Source organism: Cynara cardunculus, assembly GCF_001531365.2.
Source record: "Cynara cardunculus var. scolymus isolate 2C chromosome LG 16, CcrdV1, whole genome shotgun sequence".
Lineage (NCBI taxonomy): Eukaryota > Viridiplantae > Streptophyta > Magnoliopsida > Asterales > Asteraceae > Cynara > Cynara cardunculus.
Genome location: NC_037543.1, coordinates 15655571 through 15669158, shown reverse-complemented (window position 1 = coordinate 15669158; position 13588 = coordinate 15655571). Strand labels below are relative to the sequence as shown.

Genomic DNA, 13588 nt, shown 5'->3' with positions numbered 1-13588 from the left:
TCACCGTTGTTTTCTTCCTTCGTAATAAGAAGGCAATAGCTCAGATTTCTATTATCTTTTTCTTCTCCAATCTTTCAGCCCACTCCTTTTTAACCAACTTAGATAAAACTCTTACATTCAAATCTTTGACCCAAAAGGTTGTGACCAAAATCTCAGGTTTTGAGGGTAGGATAAGACAAGGTCACAAGGCTCTAGGCCCCCCCCCCCTTTTTGTTTTGATTTCTTTTTATTTATTTACCCCTTTCAAATTGAAAAGAATAAATAAAAGAAGGCAATAACATACAAATATAAAATACAAATGTCGCTACTGAGACGGAATCCTTGACGTGCATGGAACAGAGAATGGGGAAAATCTAGAGTGTTACATGCACTTGCGAGTGAAAATTAGATTGCCTTGTTGAAAATTGGACTGTCCATGCGGTTGAAAATTGGTTTGTCCTTGCGGTTGAAAATTGGACTGTCCTTAAGGCTTTTGCATTTGCAAATTAAGAGCTGGACTATGCCACGAAAAATTTGGATGATTTCGCCATCCCAGATTATAAGTTTGCGAAAATGGTCCAGTCTTGTTGACATAATTTACATGCTCCGGATTTCCAAGACAATGCTAAAAAACGTGACCTTCGCCACAATACACGCATGGCACTGATTGAACATTGGAATTAAAGGTATTAGCATCAGATTGCACATGTGGGCTAGATGTTAAATTTGAAATTAGCTTAGTGATCTGTGCTGTTTATGCCGAGACAGCATCTACCTCATTTATTCCAGCTGTTTTCTTCAGTGGCATTGCACGTGGGTCAGACCATTGTCCGTTATTATTAGAAATCTTTTCAAGTATGTCAAAACCTTCATTATAGGTACAAGCTGTGAAAGCTCTGCCTGCAGTAGCATCGAGCATTTGTCTAGCAACGATATTTAAACCGTTGTAAAATGTCTCTAGCTGTATACAGTACGGAATGCCATGGTGAGGGCATTTTCTCAGCAGCTCTTTATACCTTTCCCATGCATCAGGAACTGTTTCATCATCCAGTTGTCTAAAAGTACATATTTCATTCCTGGATTTAGCATTCCTCGTGGGTGGAAAATACTTTTTCAAAAACTTTTCTGCCATTTCATTCCATATAGTCACAGAGTCTGGTTGCAAAGAATTGTACCATGCTCTTGCTTGATCCCTTAGTGAAAATGGAAAAAAGTTTTAGTCTCAGAGCATCGTCTGAAACATTAGGGATGAGAAAAGAGTCTGTGATTTCCATAAAAGAACGCAGATGAGAATGAGGATCTTCAGAAGATAAACCAGCGTACTGGCCGTTTGTTTGAAGYATTTGAAACATCAGTGGTTTAAGTGAAAAATGGGTGGCACCAATGGTAGGCTTACGTATCCCTGTGTGCTGTTGAGTTAAGTTAGGAATAGCATATGCCATAATGCCACCATTTTTAGCATTTGCAAGACGAAAAATGTTTTGAGCCTCATCCTCATATGGAATATTTGGTTCATTTCTAATTATACCTTCTCCGTCAATAATCACATTTTCAGCCATCGTTTCAGAGTTTAAGCTCGAAGAGCTCTTTGCACTCTTCTTCGTTGTTTGAAAGTTTGCTCAATATCTGGATCAAGTGGAAAAAATTCACCGTGCGACAGCCTTGGCATTCACGGTGCGTTCACAAAAAGATGGTAGAAAAACTAACTTTTATAAACTTTACTTTAAAAAGAAAAACTTCAGCGTACTATCCCCAGCAGCGGCGCCAAAAACTTGCTCGTCGGTTTATTCAACCTTAGATTTCAACACAAAAATAGAACTCAGCACAAGTATACACCTCGAACTACTGTCGTCTCGTAACAAGTAATAATGGTAAAATACCAGATATCGTTCCCACAGAGATAACTTGTAAAGTTATTTCAAAAGTCCAATTTATAAAAACTAGTTTCAGATGACGAAACGAGGGATTTGATTTATCTAAAATTGGGAGGTTTGATTAACACTAAGAAAATATCTATCTTAAAAAAAAGCACATGGTGCAACAGTTGATTAAGACATTAAACAAATGATTCAGTAAAAAGGTGACATAGCATTCCTGTCATAATTATCTAAAATCAATAAATGATTTTATGTAACTATGACAGTATCAACTATTGGGTCAGACGGCCTCCCAAGAGCACACACCGGTCAACGTGCTATCGATACGATATCATTTATGTTAGACGTCATGAATCCTAGCACAACACAGTGTTACCATCCTACACCGTAGGAATATAGCGTTTGTCAGACACTAAAGCTATTTATAGCCTTCTCCTATTACCTCAGGTTTTGAAAGTCAATACATTTTTATACACAAAATTAGTTGTCAATTAATTTTWATGTAATCATCAAATGAAATATTAAGCACCTGAAATAAATAGTGGACTATAATGCTAGTAAGACACCTTTGTACTTTCACATCGGTTTTGGTCTTAATTTCCCGTTACACCCCAAGCTAAGGCGTTAGCCCATCATCGCTCGGTTTCTTCTCTCGAAGGATGTAAGGACTGAAAAATAAATAATTGAGACGGAAAAATAAATTACAGGAAGTAAATTACAGAAAATGGAAATATTGGAATTTAAAGTACTGGAAATTAAATGACTGAAAGTAAAGTACTGGAAACTAAATGACAGAAATGTAAATTGCAGTAAAGTAAAGACAGAAATGTAAAAGACTGAAATGTAAATGACTGAAATGTAAATGACTGAAATATAAATACTAAAATATAAATACTGAAATATAAATACTGAAATGTAAATTATTAATAACTAAATAATATTAATTAATATTAATCTAGTAATGATGAAAGAAAAGTACTTGATGGGATGAGATTTGACTAATGAAAACTTTGGAAGTTGAGTTTGACTTTGAAGAAAACTTGCAAGTTAAGTAACAAAACTTGCAAAACAAGTTTCGTTACAAAGACCGAAAATGTTACTTACAAAGTCGTAAAAACAAATTATTTAGTCTACGTAAATTAGTCGTGAGCCACAAATGATGAGATCCAATATAAAGCAACAATGATCGAGTAATTCGTAACTCGTAACAAAAGTAAGAAAATGCAACGTAACTTGGAAATAAAAACAGAAATGAGATGAAGATTAAATACGAGTACTTAAATTAAAACTTGAGAACGTAATCACAACTTCACTACAAAAATCAATTCTTCATTTGGAAACAAAGAAACCGAAAGCTTGGAACCGAAAGCAATAATTTAGAAAATGGCTAACACAAATATCATAAGTATCAAATGGAAGAAAACATGTAAATTGGTGAGTTGGTTTGTGAAATTGTTGGTAAACATAAGCCTTAAGCCTTCTTTATATAGGTTAAGGAAGTTCACAAAGTGGGTGCCAACTAATAAGACAAAAGCTTCTTCAAAACTGGGCTTTGACCGGGCCCAAGGTCGTTGACCACGCCTCTTCTATGGATCAGCCCACTTCTTCACGGCCCAGGCAGAAATTCAGCTCTCGGATAGGTGCTATAGGACCTTGCCACTCCTGGTCCTGTAGGACTGGGCCCAAAAATCATCAAAAACCTGCATAAACAGGGAATTAACATTAGATATACTATATTACTACTAATATATAAAAAAGACATAAAAAGACTCACTTAAGACACTAATGGGCAAATAAAACAAAGAAAAATGGTTAAGAAAATGATGTAATAAGGTTAATAAATTAACACTTATCAAGTATGTAGAAGACGGTAGAGAGTAAGAGCAGAAATCGAAGAAGAGGAAAAATCAGATTTTTTCTGTGTGTTTTGAGATGGCTTCAACCCAGTTTAAATACTGTAGAGAGTAAGTGCAAAGTGCGCCTCCTCGTGCCATTTTCGTGAATCTCGCGCCCGCGCTCTGAGCCTCGGCCTCGGCCATGGCCACGACCATGCGCGCGCGTGTGTGTTGGGCCTTCCACTCAAGACCCCCACCATGATCCCACCAACATGTTCAATGCCCATTTCTAGAGAAAGCCTTATAAGCTTCTCTAGAAAACAATTCTCTACCAATGTGGGATGGAAGCTAAACTTCCAACCAACAAGGTTTCAAACAATCCCCCACCAGGTTGGAAAGTTTTCTGACATTCATTGTAGATAATGTTACAGTAGTGTCGCTAAGATTGAACCCTGTTTAATGTAAGTATGCAAGAAGGCATCAATCCAATGGTATTCTTAGGATTCAAACCTTGAATCTTGCGACCACTCCGGCTTACCTATACACATCATCTATCCACCTTCCTCTCTCACTGAGCGCTAATATGGTCATGCGCTAAACCCTGTTTCATGACTTACTAAAAGAGAAACCACTACTCTTCTTTTGAGGCGACACCACCTCTAAGTCATATAGGCAAAGTTCTATAACATCTTTGTTGTTAAGATGCCTCTAAACTTTGTTAAGAGATTAACTCATCCTTGTTCTCGACAACGCCGTACTATCTTTCACCTTACATGGATCTATCATTTGATAGTACCTTCTATCAGTCAAGTGACTTGTTACCCTTTAAACTTGGTAAATAGAAGCACTATATCCAAGTTGGGTTTCCATCACTGACTGATTCTATGTGGTTTTAGACCCATGTCTTTGGTGGTTGACCCTACCAAGTCTCTCGTCAGAGGCTTGGTTAGTGGATCTGCCAAGTTCCCACAAGACTTGACAAACACAATACTTATGGTACCATCATCAATAAGTTGTCTCACGTAGTTGTGTTGACCTATGTGTCTCGACTTCCCATTATATACAACAATGTATATTTTTGACAGTGTGGCCTCACTGTCACAATACATGGGAATAGAAGGAGTCGATCGAGGCCATAAATGGATATCTGTCCATAGATCTCAAATCCATTCGGCCTATTTGCCCGCTGCCGCTAGGGCAATGAATTCGGCTTCCATAGTCGAATGGGCAATACACGTTTGTTTCTGGCTCGCCCAAGAAATCGCCCCTACAGCAAGTATAAATCCACCCACTTGTGGATTTAGAATCACTTGAGTGATCTATTCAACTGGCGTCAGAATATCCCTCCAAGATTCCTAGATGCGTAGAGTATGTCAACTCTAGTTCTTGGGTTCTTTTCAAGTTGCCCAATACTCTGCCAATTGTTTTCCAGTGATCTGAACCCGGATTGCTGTTATATTGACTCAGTCTAGTCACAGCAAAAGCAATATCCGGTCTAGTGCAATGCATTGCATACATCATGCATCCTATTACACTAGCATATTCTAGTTGAGTCGCTGCTTTGCCAGTATTTTTATCGAGTTTCACACTTGAATCGAACGGAGTGTTAAACTCTTTTATATTCAAATGTTGAAACTTTGTTAGTATCTTCTCTATGTAATGAGATTGACATAGAGAGATTTGAGATGCTGACTTTTTGATCTTTATCCCAAGGATGATATCTACTTCTCCAAGATCTTTCATCTTAAAGTTCGAGGATAAGTACCCTTTTGTCTCAAGAATACCATCTATATTGATTTCGATGATCAACATATCATCGATATAAAGACAGATTATCACAGTGTACCCTCTCGTGTATTTTAAGTAGATGCACCGGTCGGCCCCATTATGTCGGAACCCGAAAGATGTGATAGTCGTATCAAACCTTTCGTTCCACTGTTTAGAAGCTTGTTTTAACCCGTATAGATATTTAACAATTTTACACAGTTTATTCTCTTGTCCGGGTATTACAAATCCTTCAGGTTGCTCCATGTAAACCTCCTCGTTTAAATAGCCATTCAAGAAAGCTGTTTTCACGTCCATTTGGTGAATATACAGTCCTTTTATGGCGGAAATTGCTCTGAGATTTCGAATGGAACTAATTCTAGCAACTGGAGCATAGGTGTCGAAATAATTGACACCCTCTTTCTGTCTATATTCTTTTGCCACCAATCTAGCCTTGAAGGATGATCTTAAACCATCAGGGTGCATCTTTCTTTTGAATATCCACTTGGAACCAATGAGTTTCACCCTTGTTGGCAAATTTGTCAGCACCCAAGTTCCATTACAAAAAATGGAGTCCATCTCATCATTTATGACTTCTTTCGACATTGGAGCATCCTTTGAAGTTATGGCCTCTTTAAATGTCTTGCGATCCTTTTCAGTACTGATAGAGAAAATGAACTCTCTTGTCACTTTCTTTTGTGTCCCTTCTAAAAAGTACGAGAAAAAGTCATTTCCCAAATTTTTCTCTTTTATCACTCTTGTATTTCTTCGTGGTTCGTCCGCCTCTATAGAGGTTTTGGAACTAGCACGAGATGAACAAGAGGGATTAGAGGCCAATGTTGGTTCTGATTTTTCAGCATCTTCTAAAAATCTATCTTCAAAGAACTCCACATCTCTGGATTCTACTATAACTCCTGACTCTTTGTCCAATAATCTATAAGCCTTGCTATTTACTGCATATCCAACGAATATGCTCTTAGTAGCACGGGCTCCAATTTAGATCTTTTTGGACCAGGAGTTCTATAGTATGCAACATATCCCCAAACCCTTAAATAGTTCAGATTTGTTTTCTACCTTTCCAGAGCTCATATGGACTGGTTGGAATCACACGACTAGTGATTCGCTTGTGAATATGACAAGCCGTCAACAGGGCTTCTCCCCAGATATTGTTAGGCAACTCTGATTGGTTCAACATACAATTGACCATTTTAACAAGGGTTCGGTTCTTTCGTTCCGCCAAGCCATTCTGTTGAGTAAATGGTGAGGTCCGTTCATGTTTGATACCTTTCTCTTCACAAAATGTATCAAATTCTCTATTAAAATATTCACAACCTCTGTCTGATCGAAGTATTTTTATCCGTTTTCAAGTTGATTTTCGACTTCAGCTTTATAGAGTTTAAAAGCTTCAAAAGCTTCATCTTTTGAGTATAACAAATACACTTGTAAAAACTGACTGAAGTCATCACAAAAAGTAATGAAATACCTTTTACCTCCTCGGGTAAGTATTCCATTTAATTCACAAATATCTGAATGAATCAACTCTAAAATTGACGTATCCCTTTTAACATAAGGAAAATGTTTCTTTGTAAACTTTGATTTTATACAAGTTTCACATTTTCCAAAATCTTTGTTATCAATTTTGATTAATCCTTTGTTATGCATCTTTTCAATATTTTTTACATTTGTATGCGCAAAACGTTTTTGCCATCAAGAAATAGAGCAAACAGAATAATCCAAAGAAGCAAATTTATTAAAACTGTAAGGAATTACATCACTTTCAATCATGGAAACAGAAAAATTTGAAACACTATCAGACGTGGCTAACACATTACTTCCTACCGATTCACTCGTTCCGACCTCTTCACAACCATCTTCACTCAGATTAAGGCTATACATGTCCAACTGGTAGTATCCCTTTCCAATAAATGTCTTCTGTTTGTAAATCATGACCTTCCTAGCCTCTATATTTATTCCAAACCTGTTTTCATCAAGCTTGCTTGTAGAGACAAGGCTCTTGTTAATGGAAGGCACGTGAAGAACATTTCGGAGAGTGACGGTCTTGCCGGAAGTGAACTTCAGTAGCACAGTACCCATTCCAACGATAATTACACGACCGTTGTTAGCAACTATCACTTGCTTCTCCATCTCGAACTGGTCCATATTCAACAAACTTGGGACCTGGAGTCACAAACATGAACAGTGGCTCCAGAGTCCAAGTACCAGCCACCTCTTCCAGCCACAATTCTCGTGGAGGCCTCTGAGATCATGTCAATCTCTTCCATGTGGAGATTCACCACAAGGTATTGAATCCCCTCAACAGAGTTAGCAGCAGGGGGACCGTAATTTCTGTCCTTGCATTCACGAGCATAGTGTCCCGTCTCTCCGCAGACGTGACATCTTCCGACCCTCTTAAACTTCTGTCTCGGGTTCGATTGACTGCCAGATCTCTTGAAACTCTTCTTTTGTGCACCCAAGTTCCACTTCCTGTTTGGCACTCCGGCCCATCCCTTATCTTTGCCTCCAGCCTGCACGCTGTTGGCATTCATCACAGACTTGCCTCTCCTTACTCGATTACGTGCCTCTTCATCAATATGAAGATGTTTTAGTAAATCATCCAAAGAATAATCTTCGGTTTTATGCATCATTCTTTTAAAAAAATCTTTCCAAGATGGAAGCAGTTTGTCAATCACTGCCCCTACTTGGAAAATTTCAGAAATAGCAATAGAAAGCATTTTCAGTTTGTTTACTAAAACTTGGAGTTCATGCACTTGCTCCAAAATCGGTTTTTCATCAACCATTTGGAATCTCAAATACTGAGACACAAGATATTTGTTGGTGCCATCTTCTTGTGACTTGTATTTTGATTCCAAGGCTTTCCACAACTCTCTAGGGCACGTAATCGGGGAATACAGATCATACAGACGATATAACAGAGAATTCTTAATGTGTCCACAAGCAAGAGTTTCCTCTTCCTTGCGGATCATTCTAAGCTTTTCCAGATCAGCAATTCTTTGAAGATCCGGTTGTTTTCCTTGTTCAAGGACCGGATCTTCGGGAATAGGAAGGAGGCTTGGGTCCAGGACATAGTAGAGTTTTTTTTGGGTAAAAGGACATAGTAGAGTTTTACCACCATGAGCATAAATTTAACTTTGTCCGCCCAACGAGTGTAACTCGACCCGTCCAATTTCTCCAATTTTATCATGTCTTGATTGAGAATATGATAGTTTCCGGTGTCCATTTCATATAAACCTTAAAGATTGTTGAGAAAATATATTCCAATAAAAAAGATGAAAACAAAATAAATATTTAATCTTTATAAAATTTAATTTTTATAATAGACAAAAAGGTTAAACCTTTTAGTATTCAAACCCACCAAAACCTCAACAACGTGCCAATTCACACAGATTGAATCTATCATTCGCGATAGATTCAATGAAAGAAAGGGGTAAAAGTAGACTTGTTCACTTAGTGAACATGAAATTAAATACAATGCGAGAAATATAAAACCAACCTGATTATCTTTCTGTCGATTAAGATGATAATCTGCACAGTAAAAGCTATCCTTTAAGGTTTTATACGATCACTTTATTTATGCTGTGAGTCTGCCGTTCGCAAAGCCCCAAGATTTGATGCAGTACACGATTTGTTTATGAATAGCAATCAAAAACGAATTTAAAGCAAGGAGTATGTAGAAGACGGTAGAGAGTAAGAGCAGAAATCGAAGGAGAGGAAAAAATCAGATTTTTTGTATGTGTTTTGAGATGGCTTCAACCAAGATTAAATACTGGTTGATGCCTAGAAAATCTCCACGAAAATCTCAAAGTTATGTTGATCATGGGACGATTTCCCTCCATGATCATTATCAAAAAATCGTGGATAAAACCAAGTCAAATTCGGATTAATTTCAAATTAAAACTAATAATTATCCAAATTAAAACTGATAATTATCTTTCTCCTCACGAATTTTTATCAAAAAGATACTCGGGGTGAGGCTCCTTCTGCTTGGAGCTCATGCACATGCTCCAGATTCGGTTTTTCATAAACCATTTTGAATCTCAAATACTGAGACACAAGATATTTGTTGGTGCCATCTTCTTGTGAAATGTATTTGAATTGAAAGGCTTTCCACAACTCTCTAGGGCACGTAATCGGGGAATACAGATCATACAGACGATCTGACAGAGCATTCTTAATGTGTCCACAAGCAAGAGTTTTCTCTTCCTTGCGGATCATTCTAAGCTTTTCCAGATCAGCAATTCTTTGAATATCCGGTTGTTTTCCGGGTTTAGGAACCGAATCTTCGGGAATAGGAGGGAGGCTTCGGTCCAGGACATAGTAGAGTTGTACCACCATGAGCATAAATTTAACTTTGTCCGCCCAACGAGTGTAACTCAACCCGTCCAATTTCTCCAATTTCATCATGTCATGATTGAGAATACGATAGTTTTCGGTGTCTATTTGATATAAAACCTTAAAGATTGTTGAGAAAATATATTCCAATAAAAAAGATGAAAACAAAATAAAGATCTAATCTTTATAAAAATTTAAATTATATAATAGACAAAAAAGTTAAACCTTTTAGTATTCAGACCCACCAAAACCTCAACAACGTGCCAATTCACACAAATTGAATCTATCATTCGCGATAGATTCAATGAAAGAAAGGGGTAGAAGCAGAGTTGTTCACTTAATGAACGTGAAATTAATACAATGCGAGAAATATAAAACCAACGTGATTATATTTATGTCGATTAGGATGATAATCTGCACGGTAAAACCTGTCCTTTAAGGTTTTATATGACCACTCTATTTACGTTGTGAGTTTGCCGGTTGCAAAGCCTCAGGATTTGATGCAGTACACGATTCGTTTATGAACAACAATCAAAAACGAATTTAGAGCAAGGAGTATGTAGAAAACGGTAGAGAGTAAGAGCAGAAATCGAAAGAGAGGAAAAATCAGATTTTTTCTGTACGTTTTGAGATGGCTTCAACCCAGTTTAAATACTGGTTGAAGCTTAGAAAAGCTCCACGAAAATCTCAAAGTCATGGTGATCATGGGACGATTTTCCTCCATGATCATTATCAAAAAATCGTGGATAAGACCAAGTCAAATTCGGATTAATTTCAAATTAAAACTAATAATTATCCAAATTAAAACTGATAATTATCCTTCTACTCACGAATTTTTATCAAAAAGATACTTGGAGCTCGGGGCAAGGCTCATTCTGCTTGGAGCTCATGCACTTGCTCCAAAATCGGTTTTTCATCAACTATTTTGAATCTCAAATACTGAGACACAAGATATTTGTTGGTGCCTTCTTCTTGTGACTTGTATTTGAATTCCAAGGCTTTCCACAATTCTCTAGGGCAAGTAATCGGGGAATACAGTTCATACAGACGATCTGACAGAGCATTCTTAATGTGTCCAATAGCAAGAGTTTCCTCTTCCATGCAGATCATTCTAAGCTTTTCCAGATCAGTAATTATTTGAAGATCCGGTTGTTTTCCTGGTTCAGAGACCAGATCTTCGGTAATAGGAGGAAGGATTGGGTCCAAGATATAGTAGTGTTTTCCCATCTTGAGCATAAATTTAACTTTGTCCGCCCAACGAGTGTAACTCGACCCGTCCAATTTCTCCAATTCGATCATGTGTTGACTGAGAATACGATAGTTTCCGGTGTCCATTTGATATAAAACCTTAAAGATTGTTGAGAAAATATATTCCAATAAGAAAGATAAAAACAAAATAAATATTTAGTCTTTATAAAATTTAATTATATAATAGACAAAAAAAGTTAAACCTTTTAGTATTCAGACCCACCAAAACCTCAACAACGTGCCAATTCACATAGATTGAATCTATCATTCACGATAGATTCAATGAAAGAAATGGGTAAAAGCAGAGTTGTTCACTTAGTGAACGTGAAATTAAATACAATGCAAGAAATATAAAACCAACCTGATTATCCTTCTGTCGGTTAGGATGATAATCTGCACGGTAACACCTGTCCTTTAATGTTTTATACGACCACTCTCTTTACACTGTGAGTCTGCCGGTCGCAAAGCCCCATGATTTGATGCAGTACATGATTCGTTTATGAACAACAATCAAAAACAAATTTAGAGCAAGGAGTATGTAGAAGACGGTAGAGAGTAAGAGTAGAAATCGAAGGAGAGAAAAAAATAGATTTTTTCTGTGTGTTTTGAGATGGCTTCCACCCAGTTTAAATACTGGTTGACGCCTAGAAAAGCTCCAGGAAAATCTCAAAGTCATGCTGATCAGGGGACGATTTTCCTCCATGATCATTATCAAAAAATCGTGGATAAGACCAAGTCAAATTCGGAKTAATTTCAAATTAAAACTAATAATTATCCAAATTAAAACTGATAATTATCCTTCTCCTCACGAATTTTTATCAAAAAGATACTCGGGGCGAGGCTCCTTCTATTTGGAGCTCATGCACTTGCTCCAGATTCGGTTTTTCATTAACCATTTTGAATCTCAAATACTGAGACACAAGATATTTGTTGGTGCCATCTTCTTGTGACTTGTATTTGAATTAGAAGGCTTTCCACAACTCTCTAGGGCACGTAATCGGGGAATANTGAGACACAAGATATTTGTTGGTGCCATCTTCTTGTGACTTGTATTTGAATTAGAAGGCTTTCCACAACTCTCTAGGGCACGTAATCGGGGAATACAGTTCATACAGACAATCTGACAGAGCATTCTTAATGTATCCAATAGCAAGAGTTTCCTCTTCCATGCGATCATTCTAAGCTTTTCCAGATCAGTAATTATTTGAAGATCCAGTTGTTTTCCTGGTTCAGGGACCAGATCTTCGGGAATAGGAGGGAGGCTTGGGCCCAGGACATAGTAGAGTTTTCCCACTATGAGCATAAATTTAACTTTGTCCGCCCAACGAGTGTAACTCGACCCGTCCAATTTCTCCAATTCGATCATGTCTTGATTGAGAATACGATAGTTTCCAGTGTCTATTTGATATAAAACCTTAAAGATTGTTGAGAAAATATATTCAAATAAGAAAGATGAAAACAAAATAAATATTTAATCTTTATAAAATTTAATTATATAATAGACAAAAAGGTTAAACCTTTTAGTATTCAGACCCACCAAAACCTCAACAACGTGCCAATTCACACAGATTGAATCTATCATTTGGGATAGATTCAATGAAAGAAAGCGGTAGAAGCAGAGTTGTTCACTTAGTGAACGTGAAATTAAATACAATGCGAGAAATATAAAACCAACCTGATTATCTTTCTGTCGATTAGGATGATAATCTGCACAGTAAAACCTGTCCTTTAAGGTTTTATACGACCACTCTCTTTATGCTGTGAGTCTACTGGTCGCAAAGCCCCAGGATTTGATGCAGTACACGATTCGTTTATGAACAACAATCAAAAACAAATTTAGAGCAAGGAGTATGTAGAAGATGGTAGAGAGTAAGAGCAGAAATCGAAGGAGAGGAAAAATCAGATTTCTTCTGTGCGTTTTGAGATGGCTTCAACCCATTTTAAATACTGGTTGAAGCCTAGAAAAGCTCCACGAAAATCTCAAAGTCATGCTGATCATGATACGATTTTCCTCCATGATCATTATCAAAAAATCGTGGATAAGACCAAGTGAAATTCGGATTAATTTCAAATTAAAACTAATAATTATCCAAATTAAAACTAATAATTATCATTCTACTCACGAATTCTTATCAAAAATATACTCGGAGCTCGGGGCGAGGCTCCTTCTGCTTGGAGGTCATGCACTAGCTCCAGAATCGGTTTTTCATCAACCATTTGGAATCTCAAATACTGAGACACAAGAAATTTGTTGGTGTGATCTTCTTGTGACTTGTATTTGAATTCCAAGGCTTTCCAGAACTCTCTAGGGCACGTAATCGGGGAATACAGTTCAAACAGACGATCTGACAGAGCATTCTTAATGTGTCTACAAGCGAGAGCTTCCTCTTCCTTGCGGATCATTCTAAGCTTTTCCTGATCAGCAATTCTTGGATGATCCGGTTGCTTTCCTGGTTCAGTGACCGGATCTTCGGGAATAGGAGGGAGGCTTGGGTCTAGGACATCGTAGAGTTTTACCACCATGAGCATAAATTT

At 37.4% G+C, this 13588-nt stretch overlaps 1 non-coding gene across 1 annotated transcript; it reads left to right on the top strand.

The window, feature by feature from the left end:
- The first annotated feature begins 956 nt into the window (after positions 1-956).
- On the top strand, positions 957-1063 carry LOC112499775. Its single transcript, XR_003067295.1, has one exon. It is a non-coding gene; the product is annotated as a small nucleolar RNA R71 (small nucleolar RNA).
- Positions 1064-13588: the final 12525 nt, after the last annotated feature.